Below are 13,076 nucleotides of genomic sequence, written 5' to 3'. Positions count from 1 at the left end.
CTATAAATTATTAATTTAGAACTCTATAATTTAAAAAAATTAAATTTTCGAACCCATAAACTTCAAATCCTAGCTTCGCGTCTGAGGGAGACTAGGTAATCAGAAACCGAAATGATGTTCTCAAGCTTGATATAGTAAATGATCTTAGCATTTTCACAAATCAAAGAAAATATTTGAACATTTCATTGATTTTTTTTTCCTGTGTATTAGTGATCAATCTCTTAACCATATAAAATCATAAAAAATGCCTATTTTTTAAATGTTTGTGTATCAATGCTCTCATGCATCATACAAAAATCACGAATCTAAAATTACGTTTAATCATTTTTTGGGCACATACATAGGAAGCACAACTTGATCATTATATTAATTTATTGGTTAAATGTTTCATTTTATATATTTGATTTCATGATTAATCTTTTTTTCTGCAGGTGTGGGAGTGAAGGAACTTTATTAAATAATATATTATCTTTTTATAAAGATAATATAAAAAGAAGGGGGGGGGGGGGGGCAACTATAGCACATGCTAGAGAGCTAGTTTACTTATGGAGAGGCCTATAAATTACGATCATCGAAAAGCAATAAGATGCTCATACAAAAATTTTCATAAAGTGTAACGTATATTCCTAATATGGTATTCCTCAAATTATGTTCGATTATCACTATTCTTCTCGTGGCAATCACTAGTGAGTATCTATTTTGTTTATCTCTCTCTTTCTATATATATATATATATATATATATAAATTTTTTCTATTTATGGTATTTAAATATGTATTTTTTGATGTTATACCAGTCGTAATTTGATTCCGTAATTATTAATGTGAAATATTTCAGTTAATATGTCATGGATCTCAAAGACACAAGTCATAGCCGCACTCGAAGTTGATCATGATCTCTCAGGACTCAAGAGGAGACTTCTTCCACAACTTAATACTTGTTGGAGAAGTTGTACTTCCAATAGTGATTGCAGCGATTGTTGGGTTTGTTGTACTTGTCAATTGAGAGATGATTTACCTTTTGTGAATAATTGTATAATTGTAGCGTAAAATAGTGGATGTCTTTGTGTTCTTCGGCAATAAAATCCGCTACAATTCTCTATTATGCATAAGTAATTCCCAGTTATTTCAGTATTTCCATTGTATTTTCTTGTTTCCTTGTCTTTCATACTTTGAATAATGAAAAACTCATGTCAATTACTATCTATTCAGAAATAAAAAAAAATGGATTCCACTCCATGGATTTCAAGACTTGTATAATTCATACGTTTCCATTCAGTATTTTCATTTACTTCTATATATTTGAATGCATAATTAAGCTTGTATGTAGTACATGATGATCTTAGCATTTTCACAAGTCAAAGCAAATATTTCAAAATTTCATGGATATTTACTGTGTACTAGTAATCAAATCTCATAATTAGTATATGCCAATAGACTTATTGCAGTACACATCAATTGAAAATCATAAATAATGTCTTTTTATTTTAAGATTTATGTATCAATGCTCACATGTATCTTAAGAATATAACGGATCTGAAATTATGTTAACTCATTTTTTAATCGGCACAGAGTTAGGAAGCAGAACTCATATCTTTAGTTTCTTGCTCAGACGTTCATTTTATATATTTGATTGCATATATAATTAATCTTTTCTCGGAGATTTCTGAGTGAAAGGACTTTATTAAATTATAGATTGCATTAATTAGAAGACAGCTAGCATGGACAAGCCTTGAATACAAAAACAAGTTAAAGATATAATAAAGAAAATAAAAACGCAAAAAAAACTATAGCACATGCTAGAGGGTTAATTTATTAAGAGATGTTCATACAAAACTTTCGAGACTCAAACAGTTGTAATAGATATTCATGTTCAGATGACTTATTGTTTTCTCCCGCTTATGTTATATTCTGTTGTTTAAATATTATTTCTTCGTAATTGTTAAAGAGAATAAAATTGGTAAAAAGGTAGATGGTTCAATAATTGGCTTCCCTAGCTCACATTAGTAGTCGCCATCACGACTCTCGAGGTGGGAAATCCGAGTTGTGACAGTTTTACCTCTGACGAGGCGAGGAGTAAGTCCTGAGACAAGGGGCGAAGTCCCACGGATCTTTAAATTTTACTAATTTCAAGAATTTTAAGATAATATAAAATAAAAATAATTACAAAAATTACATTAAAATCACAAAATTATAACAAATAATCTACTTAAAATATTCATGAATTATAATTCAACTATGAATAATACAAAAAGTTTGACATATATCATAATATGCAAATTAGCTGCAACATCGTTACAACTCAAACATCAAAAGTACGTATTCGATTCGAAATCTTATATGTATCTCTTAAGGAGTAATGAATCTTGAAAGAATTTCGATATTATAATTTAATATTTTTCAAAATACTCTTTTATTTAATATGCTTTCTATTTAAAAGAGAATTCATATAAAAATATTATTCAAAATTTAAATATGATTCTCTAGAATCATTTATTTTTAAGTTTCAACAAGTTAATAAAGTGACACATAATTCACCATACTATATCATGATAACTAATTATTTGTAAATACTAGCTAATACTGAGCTATTGAATTAATAAGTATTGTATTAACATGAAAAATAATATTTAGGAAAATAATTATAAAAAAATTATGGATTAATATAATAAAGACATAACAAAAGTTAATAAATAAATACTTTAAATGAAAACTTTATTTAAAATTTACTATCATAGCAATCTTAGTGGATAACGTGCAATAAATTTTATTTAAATTATGACATAAAATACTCTCAACTTAATGATTTATGATTAAGAAAAAAGTAATTTTGAATAGTTAACGATTTATTAAGAAAATTTGAGGATTTACAAGGTTAGTTACGCACAATTGCATAAAGTTCTATTAGGCGAGCCCAGTACGTAAGGCGTTGGGCATGTCCGGGGCATAAGCCCCAACAGCCGAGGCTTAAGTCTCACGGAACTAAGCCCCACACATAAGCTCAAGGGCATTTTACGAGTGCCCCGCCCCAGGGCGAGTCCCGGATAAGTCCCAATTCTGCCTTTTAAAACAGAGGGTGTAATATTTTGGTTAATATGCCATGATTCTGATCTCAAAGACACAAGCTATATCTATGTTGGATATTGATCATGATCTCTCCGGACTCAAGAGGAGACTTCTTCCACAGCTTAATACTTGTTGGAGAAGTTGTACTTCCGACAGCGATTGCAGTGATAATTGTTGGGTTTGTTGTACTTGTCTTTTGAAAGATGCACCTTTTAAATTTACTTGTGTAATTGGATCATAAAAAAGTTGGATGTCTTTGTATTTAGTGCATCAAAATCCACTAAAATACCTATTATGCATGAGTAATTCCCAGTGATTTCAGTGTTCCGTTGTATTATCTTCCTTTGACTTTCATACTTTATATGAATAATAGAGAACATGTCAATGGTTTGTTTTCAAGTACTTCATGATTTATCATATGTTTCCATTGTATTATCATGTTTTCTAATCTTTCGAACAAAGTCAGCTCTCAACATTTCAACCTATACCGCACAATTAGAGTGGGAGTTTACTATTGGGATAATACATAATTACCCTATTTAGGGTTGTATCAAAGTGACAGTTGCATCCCTTAAAAATGTGTTCTATTATCCCTTTGTATTTATTAGAAGTGTAATATGTACAATCTTTTGAGCTGACATGACACTTGCTTTGATTTGCACATGATAAATCGCGCGTGGAAGCTCTAAAAAATCATTTTTTCATTTTTTTCTCTACTTTTTCTTTTCTTCTATTCTCTTTCCCCTTATTACTCCATCCGCCATTTTTACACCCAACTTGCTTCTGCCATTTCTTTTCTTCTTTTTTTTTTTTATCTTTTTTTTTTCTATCCTTTCTCTGTTATTGTCTTTTCTTTCTTTCTTTTTCATTTTTTACTTTGTCTTCTTTGCCATATTACTCGTCGGAGACGTTTATGATTCCGGCCAGAAGCAAATGTTGTTTTGTATGTTTCTCCTTTTTAATTTTTACTTTTTTTCTTGTTTCCTTTTCTTTTTTTTTTCTTTTCTTTCTTTTCCCCCCTTTTTTTTTATAATGTTTCTCACCGGAAAAAAATGGTGATTCCGGTGATGTCATTTTTTTGCTAAGTCATCTCCGTCGTTTATAAGTGGGGGAAAATAGTGAAGAAAAAGAATGAGAGATAAAGAGAAAGAAAATGTAAGAGAAAACGATAAAATAAAACCAATAAATAAATAAATAAATAAATAAAAGGGTAAACTGAAAATAAATAAATGTCACAAGTGACAAGCAAGGATTGGTGCTTGATTTGCACTTTTTCTTTTGAGACTAGGATTAGGACACTTTGGTACAATCCCAATAAGATAATTATGTATTATTCTTTATATTACAAAACCTTTTATTATTAACTAATTAAGTTGTCTCTTCTATAATCAAACTTTATCGCCCAAGAAAAACTAATAAAGAAAAAATTCGAAGTAATTTCATTGACCCTTTTTATATTTATTTTAATGGCAGTTACACCTCAAGCTATACTGGCCGGTAGGTGCAATAATTTAGCCAATAGAAAAAATAATTAAATTATACATAGTGACACTAAAAAATATCTGCATACTATTAATAAATTTTATTGTGTGATAGTGGATACTTACCATTTTTATTAGATTATCAATTTATTTTTATCAAGAGTTTTACCTGTTATTTACTTACTACATAATAAGTAATTTAATTATGTAAATATTTTTTACATCATACATGTTGTAGGCATATAAATTTTATTAAAATTAAATTCATAAAATAATTTGGACTATATTTTAAATTCAAGATATATTGGTCCAAATAAATATATGGGCTAATATAATTGAATTAATTATATAAGTCCAATATATATGGATTAAATAAATAAGTCTTAATCCATTGGGCTAGCCCATTTAATTGGGCTAAAGTGACATTTTCCTAGAGGCCCAGTTTGGTGCCACGTGTCAAATGACGTAGTGCGCCAAGTCAAGTGGAAGAGCCAATAGGACCATGCCACGTGTCAAAATGACAAGGCATGTCCAGTCACGCTAAAAGGCCAATGAAATCGCGCCATGTGTGCAAGTGACATGTTCTGGCCAATCAAATGCAGTTATGTCACACTTCAATTTGATTGGTCGGAAAGAGTTTGTTCTTATCACAACTCTTCCCTTCCACAACTATAAATAGGGGTTTTCATAACTCAGAAAAGACACCAGAAGTTATAACAAGAAGAAAGAGAAGTCTCGTGGATCAAACGCCACAAATTTCTCTACAAGTTTCAAGCTTCTAGCAATTAAGTTCAAGTTCAAGAAATCAAGTTCAAGCTCAAGAACGAAGAACGAATCAAGATCAAGTTCAAGCAGTCAAGCTCAAGCTCAAGCTCAAGAACAAGATCATCGTTCGTGGAAACAAATAAAGATTCAAGATCAAGCTCAAAAGCCCTTGAATTTATTTACTATTGGAAGGAAGAATTAGAGGATTCATAGAGATTGTAACACTCAAAATATTTGAAATCAAATACTACGATTTTTGCAATATTTTCGGTCTTGATTTTATTTTCTCGACGCAAATTTATTGTCTACAAATTCTGGCACGCCTAGTGGGACAGTCTCTACCTCTCATCTCAACTTTTCAATCACCAAAGTTCAAGAACATTGAAATGGCTTCGAAGAAAATCAACTCCAGATCAACATCTACCAAGACTGCTAACTCCAGGTTCCATGCTGATGTGGAAAGCATCCTCGATGTCACCTTTGGAAGCTTTGGACCAGTTACGAGGAGCAAAGCAAGCTCTTTAGGACAACAAGCACCCCAAGTGCCGTCCGCATCAACCCCTGTTTTTGGATCTTCATCCTCAAAAGGAGCAAGATCTTCCACAAACACATCTGAAGGAGGAAGTGATGTTGCTGAAAAGATCAAGAAAACTCTTGCTCTACTGACCTCTCCGGCTCCAAGCATTCTGCTGTGAAGGAAGATGATGATGCTTCAAGCGATGGATCCTCCCCACTTACACCACATAGCGTGATCCAATCAAGGATCAATCTGTGTGAAAATCCATGCTACTCTCCGTCATCGACGACAATCATGCAAGCCATGGTGACAAACACTTCATCTATGGAGGAGCAGTTGGCAAACTTGACGGAAGCAATCGCTGGCTTGACCAAATGCATGCAAAATCAAGAGGCTAGAATTGACAAGCTAACAGACAGGGTGGGAATCTTGATGGAAGAAGAATCTACCCATGCACCCGGCAAGCTCCCAGAAGTTCTAGAGAGTGACTCTCCCCCAAGACAAGCAGCATCCACTAAGGCTATCCCTGTCTCATCTGAAGGGATGATTCCAATCGATCAACTGAAGGAGTTCATCGAAGGAACCATTAAGAACAAATATGAAGTTGCTGCCAAATCCTCCCTTACATATGCAAAGCCGTACACTGCAAGGGTCGATATGTTGAAGATGCCTGCTGGCTATCAACCTCCGAAGTTTCAACAGTTTGATGGTAAAGGTAACCCAAAGCAACATATTGCGCACTTCGTTGAGACGTGCAACAATGCTGGGACTTATGGAGATTACCTCATCAAGCAGTTTGTTCGCTCGCTAAAAGGAAAATGCTTTTGACTGGTACACAGACCTCGAGGCTGGATCTATCGACAATTGGGATCAACTAGAGCAAGAATTCCTCAATCGCTTTTATAGCACAAAACGCACGGTGAGTATGATAGAGCTTACAAATACTCATCAACGAAAAGAGGAACCAGTTATCGACTTTATCAATCGTTGGAGGAATGCAAGCCTCAACTGCAAAGACAGGCTTAGTGAAGCTTCAGGCATAGAGATGTGCATCCAAGGCATGCATTGGGGATTGCGCTACTTCTTGCAAGGTATCAAGCCTAGAACATTTGAAGAACTTGCAACTCATGTCCATGACCTGGAATTGAGCATGGCCTCCGCTGGAAATGAAAGGCTACCCATCTATGAACCTCGCAAAGGGAATGACAAGCAAGAAATCAGGAAGTGGGGAAAGTTTGTACCCAAATCTGAAAGCAAAGAAGCTATGAATGTCAATACGTCACCTATGAGCAAGAAGTAGAGTATGAAATCCACTTCTTTTCAAGACAAGCCAAGTGGAAAGTTGACTCTAAAAGAAATGCAGGAAAAAAAGTACCCATTCCTGGATTCTGATGTGCCAACCATTTTTCGAAGAACTCCTCGAGTTAAATCTCATTAAGCTTCCGGAGATGAAGCGACCAAATGAAGTTGGGAAAACAAATGACCCAAACTACTGCAAATATCACCGACTTGTAAGCCACCCTCTGGAGAAGTACTTTGTCTTCAAGGATAAAGTCATGGATTTGGCTCGCGAAAAGAAGATCGTGCTTGAAGATGAGAAAGCAAGCGCAAACCAAGTCTCTATTACCTTTGGCTCATTCAGTCTGGATGACTTATGTGGTTTTAAAGAAAGTAAAGATGAAGGATTACTGGAGAGTGACAAAGTTGAAGTCAATCAACCTAATGATGATGAAGGTTGGACATTGGTGACTCGTCGTAGGCACCACAAAAGGAGCCCACGAAAAGAATCAGTAGAACAACCACAAGGAAGATGATGGTAAAAAAACCAATGAAAAAGAATCCAGTTAGGCATTTGAAGAAAGCAAAAGTGGAGATGCACCACCCTAAAAAACCACGACATCCAGTGACCTTGGAGGAGTTCTTACCAAGTTGGTTCCGCACGAAGATTTCCCATGAGGGCATTGATGCCTCTTGTTGCCATGCTGACAAAGGGGAAAAAAAGAGTGATGACCTACCGTTGGCACCATCTTCGAAAAAACCCATCGAATCCACTCCTCAAGAAGTTAATGCTTGTGAGGAAAAGGTCACGTTCACAAATGACGATCTTTTGCTAGGTGACACTCCTCATAACCGCCCATTGTACCTGGTTGGCTATATGCGCGACGAAAGGGTAAATCGAATTTTGGTTGATGGAGGATCCTCAGTGAACATTTTGCCAATACATATTGTGAAAGAACTTGGTATTCCCATGAATGAACTCTCAGAAAGTCGTGTGATGATCCAAGGATTCAAATAAGGGGGGAAAAGAGCCATAGGCGCGATCAGGCTGGGAATTACTATTGAAGATATGCAATCAATTGCATGGTTGCATGTGATCGACGCGAAGACTTTGTACAATGTTCTGCTTGGGAGGCCTTGGATACATGAGAATAAAGTAGTTTCATCTACCTACCATCAATGTTTAAAATACTACGATGGTGAAGTCAAGAAGACGGTAGTTGCTGATGATAAGCCATTCACCGAGGCTGAGTCACACTTCGCTGATGCAAAGGTCTACTTGAAGAACCGCGTTGTGAAGGAGCTGAAAGCTGATGATGGCATGAAAAGCAAGAATAAAGAGCCATCAACTAAAAGAGAAGAGGTAACTACTGGTGAAGCCAAAGCTGGTAGTAAGGAGGTACAACCCAATGCGAGTAAATCTTATAAAGGGAATATTACATCTTATGGCAAGAAAGTAAGTCTGGCGCTCCAATATGTCCCTAAAAGGAAGAAAGACGAAGGTGAACCATCTAATCGCCAAGCTAACATGCTAAAAGAGTTAACTCTTCCAGTTAAACAAATTGAGGCAGTAAAGTCGTCCTCAATGCCGCTTGCAGGGTTTGTAGCCCAAAATAGTTTGCAGAATGTGGCACTCCCTACAAAGCGAACAGATGAAGGTTTTGATCCTAACGCTTACAAGCTATTTGCAAAAGCTGGATACAATCCCAATGAGCTGTCAAAGTTAGGGAAGCTCCCATCAGAAGCTACAACGAGGCAACCACGTGAAGGTTTGGGATACAAGCAACCGTCACCAGTGCACATCTCAATAAGAAGGGCGAGCAATAATTATATCACTGTAGAAGATGAATTAGCCACTTCTAACAAGCCTTCTATCTTTGATCGACTTGGAAAATCACCTGTGAGGACTTCTGTGTTTGAAAAATTGGGTCCACTAAAGAAGGGGAACAAGTTCCGGATAAATTCTCAAAGCATAAGGACACCTGCTTCACCCAAAATCCATGAGATCTCTAAGGATTTCCAAAGTTTGGTTCCTTCTAGAATGAAGCGACAAACAAAACTTGTGGTTTCATGTAAAGAAGTACTAAAGGTAAAGCCATATACTGTGGTCTATACTAAGGAACGTGATGAAAACGAAGAAAGTGTGGGTTCTTCGTATCATGTTATTGTACAAGTCGAGAATGGCATTCCATTTTCAATGGAAGATAATGCGGAATTGGAGGATGTTTCGTCGTGTTATCACATATCCTTCAATGATGGGGACCCTCAAGAAGATGAACATGTGAAAGATACTCCACCTGAACTTGAAGAAGGAGTGAAGACGACAGTTGATGCCTTAAAAGAAGTTAACCTTGGCACCGATGAAGAACCAATACCTACCTACCTAAGTGCTTTACTAGAAGCTGATGAAGAGAGCACTTATATTGAGTTACTCAAAGAGTTCAGGGATGTCTTTGCTTAGAGTTACAAAGAGATGCCTGACTTGGACCCAAAAGTAGAAGTCCATCACCTTGCAGTCAAAAATGGTGCTCGTCCTGTTAAACAGGCTCAAAGGCGTTTAAGGCCAGACTTGGTTCCCTTGATTGAAACCAAAGTTAACAAACTCATCGAAGCTGGATTTATTCGCGAAGTTAAATACACAACGTGGGTTTCAAGTATAGTCCCTGTAAGGAAGAAGAATGACCAGATTCGAGTGTGCGTTGACTTTAGAGATCTCAACAATGCATGTCCGAAAGATGAATTTTCGCTTCCTATTCCAGAGCTGATGATCGATGCTACTACTGGTTACGAGGCAATGTCTTTCATGGACGGTTCGTCGGGCTATAACCAAATACGCATGGCACCAAAAGATAAAGAGCTTACTGCATTTCGTACCCCAAAGGGTATTTATTGCTACAAGGTAATGCCTTTTGGCTTGAAGAACGCTGGTGCTACTTACCAAAGGGCTATGCAGAATATTTTCGACGATCTTCTCAACAAGAATGTCAAATGCTATGTTGACGACTTGGTGGTGAAATCAAGAGAGAAGGGAGACCACATGAAAGACTTGAGAATGGTATTTGAATTGCTCCGGAGATACCAACTTAGGATGAACCCATTGAAATGTGCCTTTGGAGTTACTTATGGAAAGTTCCTTGGTTTCATTGTCCGACATCAAGGGATCGAAATTGATCAAGCCAAAGTGGATGCCATTTTGAAAATGCCTGAGCCTCGAGATATCCATGAATTGAAAAGTCTGCAAGGAAAGCTAGCATACCTTAGAAGGTTCATATCCAACATGACTGGGAGGTGCCAACCATTTAGTCACCTCATGAAGAAAGGTGTTCCTTTCAAGTGGGACCAGGCTTGTAGCAATGCCTTCGAAAGTATCAAAACCTACTTGATGAAGGCTCCAGTTTTAGCAGCTCCTATACCTAGAAAGCCATTGATAGTATACATTGCGGCGCAGGAAAGGTCTGTTGGAGCACTGTTGGCCCAAGAAAATAGTAAGGGGAAAGAAAACTCTCTTTACTACTTGAGCAGGATGATGACACCTAATGAGTTGAATTATTCGCCAATTGAAAAGTTGTGTTTGGTGCTAGTCTTCTCAATTCAAAAGTTGAAGCACTACTTTCAAGCTCATGTTGTCCGTCTTGTTTCTAAAGCAAATCCCATCAAGTTCGTGATGTCAAAACATGTTCTTAGTGATCGACTAGCGAGATGGTACCTCCAATTTCAATAATTCGAGATTTTGTACATCCCTCAAAAGGCTGTAAAAGGACAATAATTGGCAGACTTCTTGGCAGATCATCCGATACCTGATGACTGGGAGCTAACTGATGAGTTACCTGATGAGGACGCAATGGTCGTTGAAGTTCAACCTCCATGGAAGATGTACTTTGATGGTGCTGCGCATCGTGGGGGAGCCGGGGCTGACGTAGTATTTGTCACTCCCCAAGGTGAAGTCTTACCTTACTCCTTCACCTTGACACAACTCTGTTCCAACAATGTCGCTGAGTATCAAGCATTAATACTTGGGCTTGAAATGGCCGTTGATATGAAGCAATTGCAATTGCAAGTCTTTGGTGACTCCCAGTTAGTGGTCAATCAGCTTTCGGGTAGTTACGAGGTCAAGAAGCTTGAACTACGCCCATATCATGATTACGCTAAAAGGTTGATGGGGTGGCTCGATGATGTGACTATTCAGCATGTGCCAAGGAAAGAAAATAAGAAGGCTGATGCTTTAGCTGCTCTAGCTTCATCATTAGCCCTGCCTGACCAAGTGCAAGTTACCGTCTGCCAAAAATGGGTAGTACGGCCGCATATGAGGCTGAAGGTGAAGAAAACAAACTCAAGCATCTTGTTGCTGTTTCTGAAGTTGAGAAAGAAGAATGGCGATAACCCATTATCGACTACTTATGCTATGGGATACTTCCAGAAAATCCTAGGAGAAGGACTGAAATCTGTCGTCGTGCACCTCGCTTCCTTTACTATAAGGATACTCTATACAGAAGGTCGTTTGAGGGAGTACTCTTGCGATGCCTAGGAGAAGAAGAAGCTCTCCAAGCTTTACAAGAGGCACATTCTGGGGTATGTAGGTCACACCAGTCTGGACCAAAGCTCCACTTCCATATAAAAAGGATGGGATATTATTGGCCAACGATGGTAAAAGATTGTTTGGACTACGCTCGAAGATACAAGGCTTGTCAATTCCATGCAAATTTTATTCATCAGCCTCCTGAAGTGTTGCACCTGACTGTTGCATCCTGGCCATTTGACGCTTGGGGATTGGATATTGTTGGACCACTGCCAAAGTCCTATGGTGGGCACCTATACATCTTGGTTGCAACTGACTACTTCTCAAAATGGGCTGAAGCGGTTGCTCTTAAGGAAGTAAAAAAGGAAAATGTTGCAAGTTTCATCTGAGTAAACATTATTTATCGCTTTGGCATTCCTCGTTACATAATAACGGATAATGGAAAGCCATTCGATAATAGGTTGATGGACAGGATTTGTGATCTCTTTGGCTTCAAGCAACGTAACTCTTCGATGTACAATGCTGCCGCCAATGGTCTAGCTGAGGCATTTAACAAGACTCTATGCAATTTGTTAAAAAAGGTTGTCTCCAAATCCAAACGAGATTGGAGTGACCGTATGGAAGAAATTCTATGGGCATATAGAACGACTCATCGCACGCCAACACAGGCGACTCCTTCTTCACTCGTTTATGGAGTCGAAGCTGTCTTGCCACTTGAGCATCAAATACCTTCGTTACGACTGGCTATTCAAGAAGGGATCACTGATGAAGAAAATGCTCGACTTCGATTAGCAGAGTTGGAAGCTCTTGATTTAAAGATATTGGAAGCTCAACAGAGTCTTGAATGTTATCAAGCTCGATTGTCTCGCGCCTTCAATAAAAGAGTTTGTCCGAGATCCTTTCAAGTAGAAGATCAAGTCCGTGCCGTACGAAGACCCATAATTACTTCCCATAAACCTGTAGGGAAGTTCACTTCAAAATGGGATGGGCCATATGTTGTACAAGAAGCTTATTCAAGTGGGGCTTACAAGCTGATTGATGTAGATGGTATGAGAATCGGACCTTTCAACGACAAGTTTTTGAAGAAGTATTATCCATGAAGCTGCAAGTCAAAATGCTCCTTGACGTACGAGCCTAAACTGCAAGTCATGATGCTCTTTGACGCACGAGCCTAAACTGCAAGTCATGATGCTCCTTGACGTACGAGCCTAAACTGCAAGTCATGACGCTCCTTGACGCACGAGCCTAAACTGCATGTTGCTACACTCCTGGCCCTCAAGAGTATAAACTATGTATGGCCCAAAAAAAAAAGTCCGCTATGTTGAAAATCTCGAAAGAGGCGGCTTAGGCAAAAATTAGGACGTAAAAAAAAAATCTACCCAATATGAACTACGGTATGACTTGATCCTCTTCACCGAGGTACGTAGGCAGCTTAGAGTTTCATTCTAAGTTCAG

The 13,076-nt window shown here is 37.5% G+C and overlaps 1 long non-coding RNA gene across 1 annotated transcript; it reads left to right on the top strand.

Moving 5' to 3' along the window:
* Positions 1–596: 596 nt before the first annotated feature.
* LOC107759583 (uncharacterized) lies at positions 597–1,124 on the top strand. The gene is made up of 2 exons (XR_001642214.2): positions 597–686; positions 837–1,124. It is a non-coding gene; the product is annotated as an uncharacterized LOC107759583 (long non-coding RNA).
* The last annotated feature ends 11,952 nt before the right edge of the window (positions 1,125–13,076 follow it).

Source organism: Nicotiana tabacum, chromosome 20 (assembly GCF_000715075.1).
Source record: "Nicotiana tabacum cultivar K326 chromosome 20, ASM71507v2, whole genome shotgun sequence".
Taxonomy (NCBI): Eukaryota; Viridiplantae; Streptophyta; class Magnoliopsida; order Solanales; family Solanaceae; genus Nicotiana; species Nicotiana tabacum.
The sequence above is the reverse complement of the archived record's forward strand: the minus strand, read 5'-3'. Positions and strand labels throughout refer to the sequence as shown.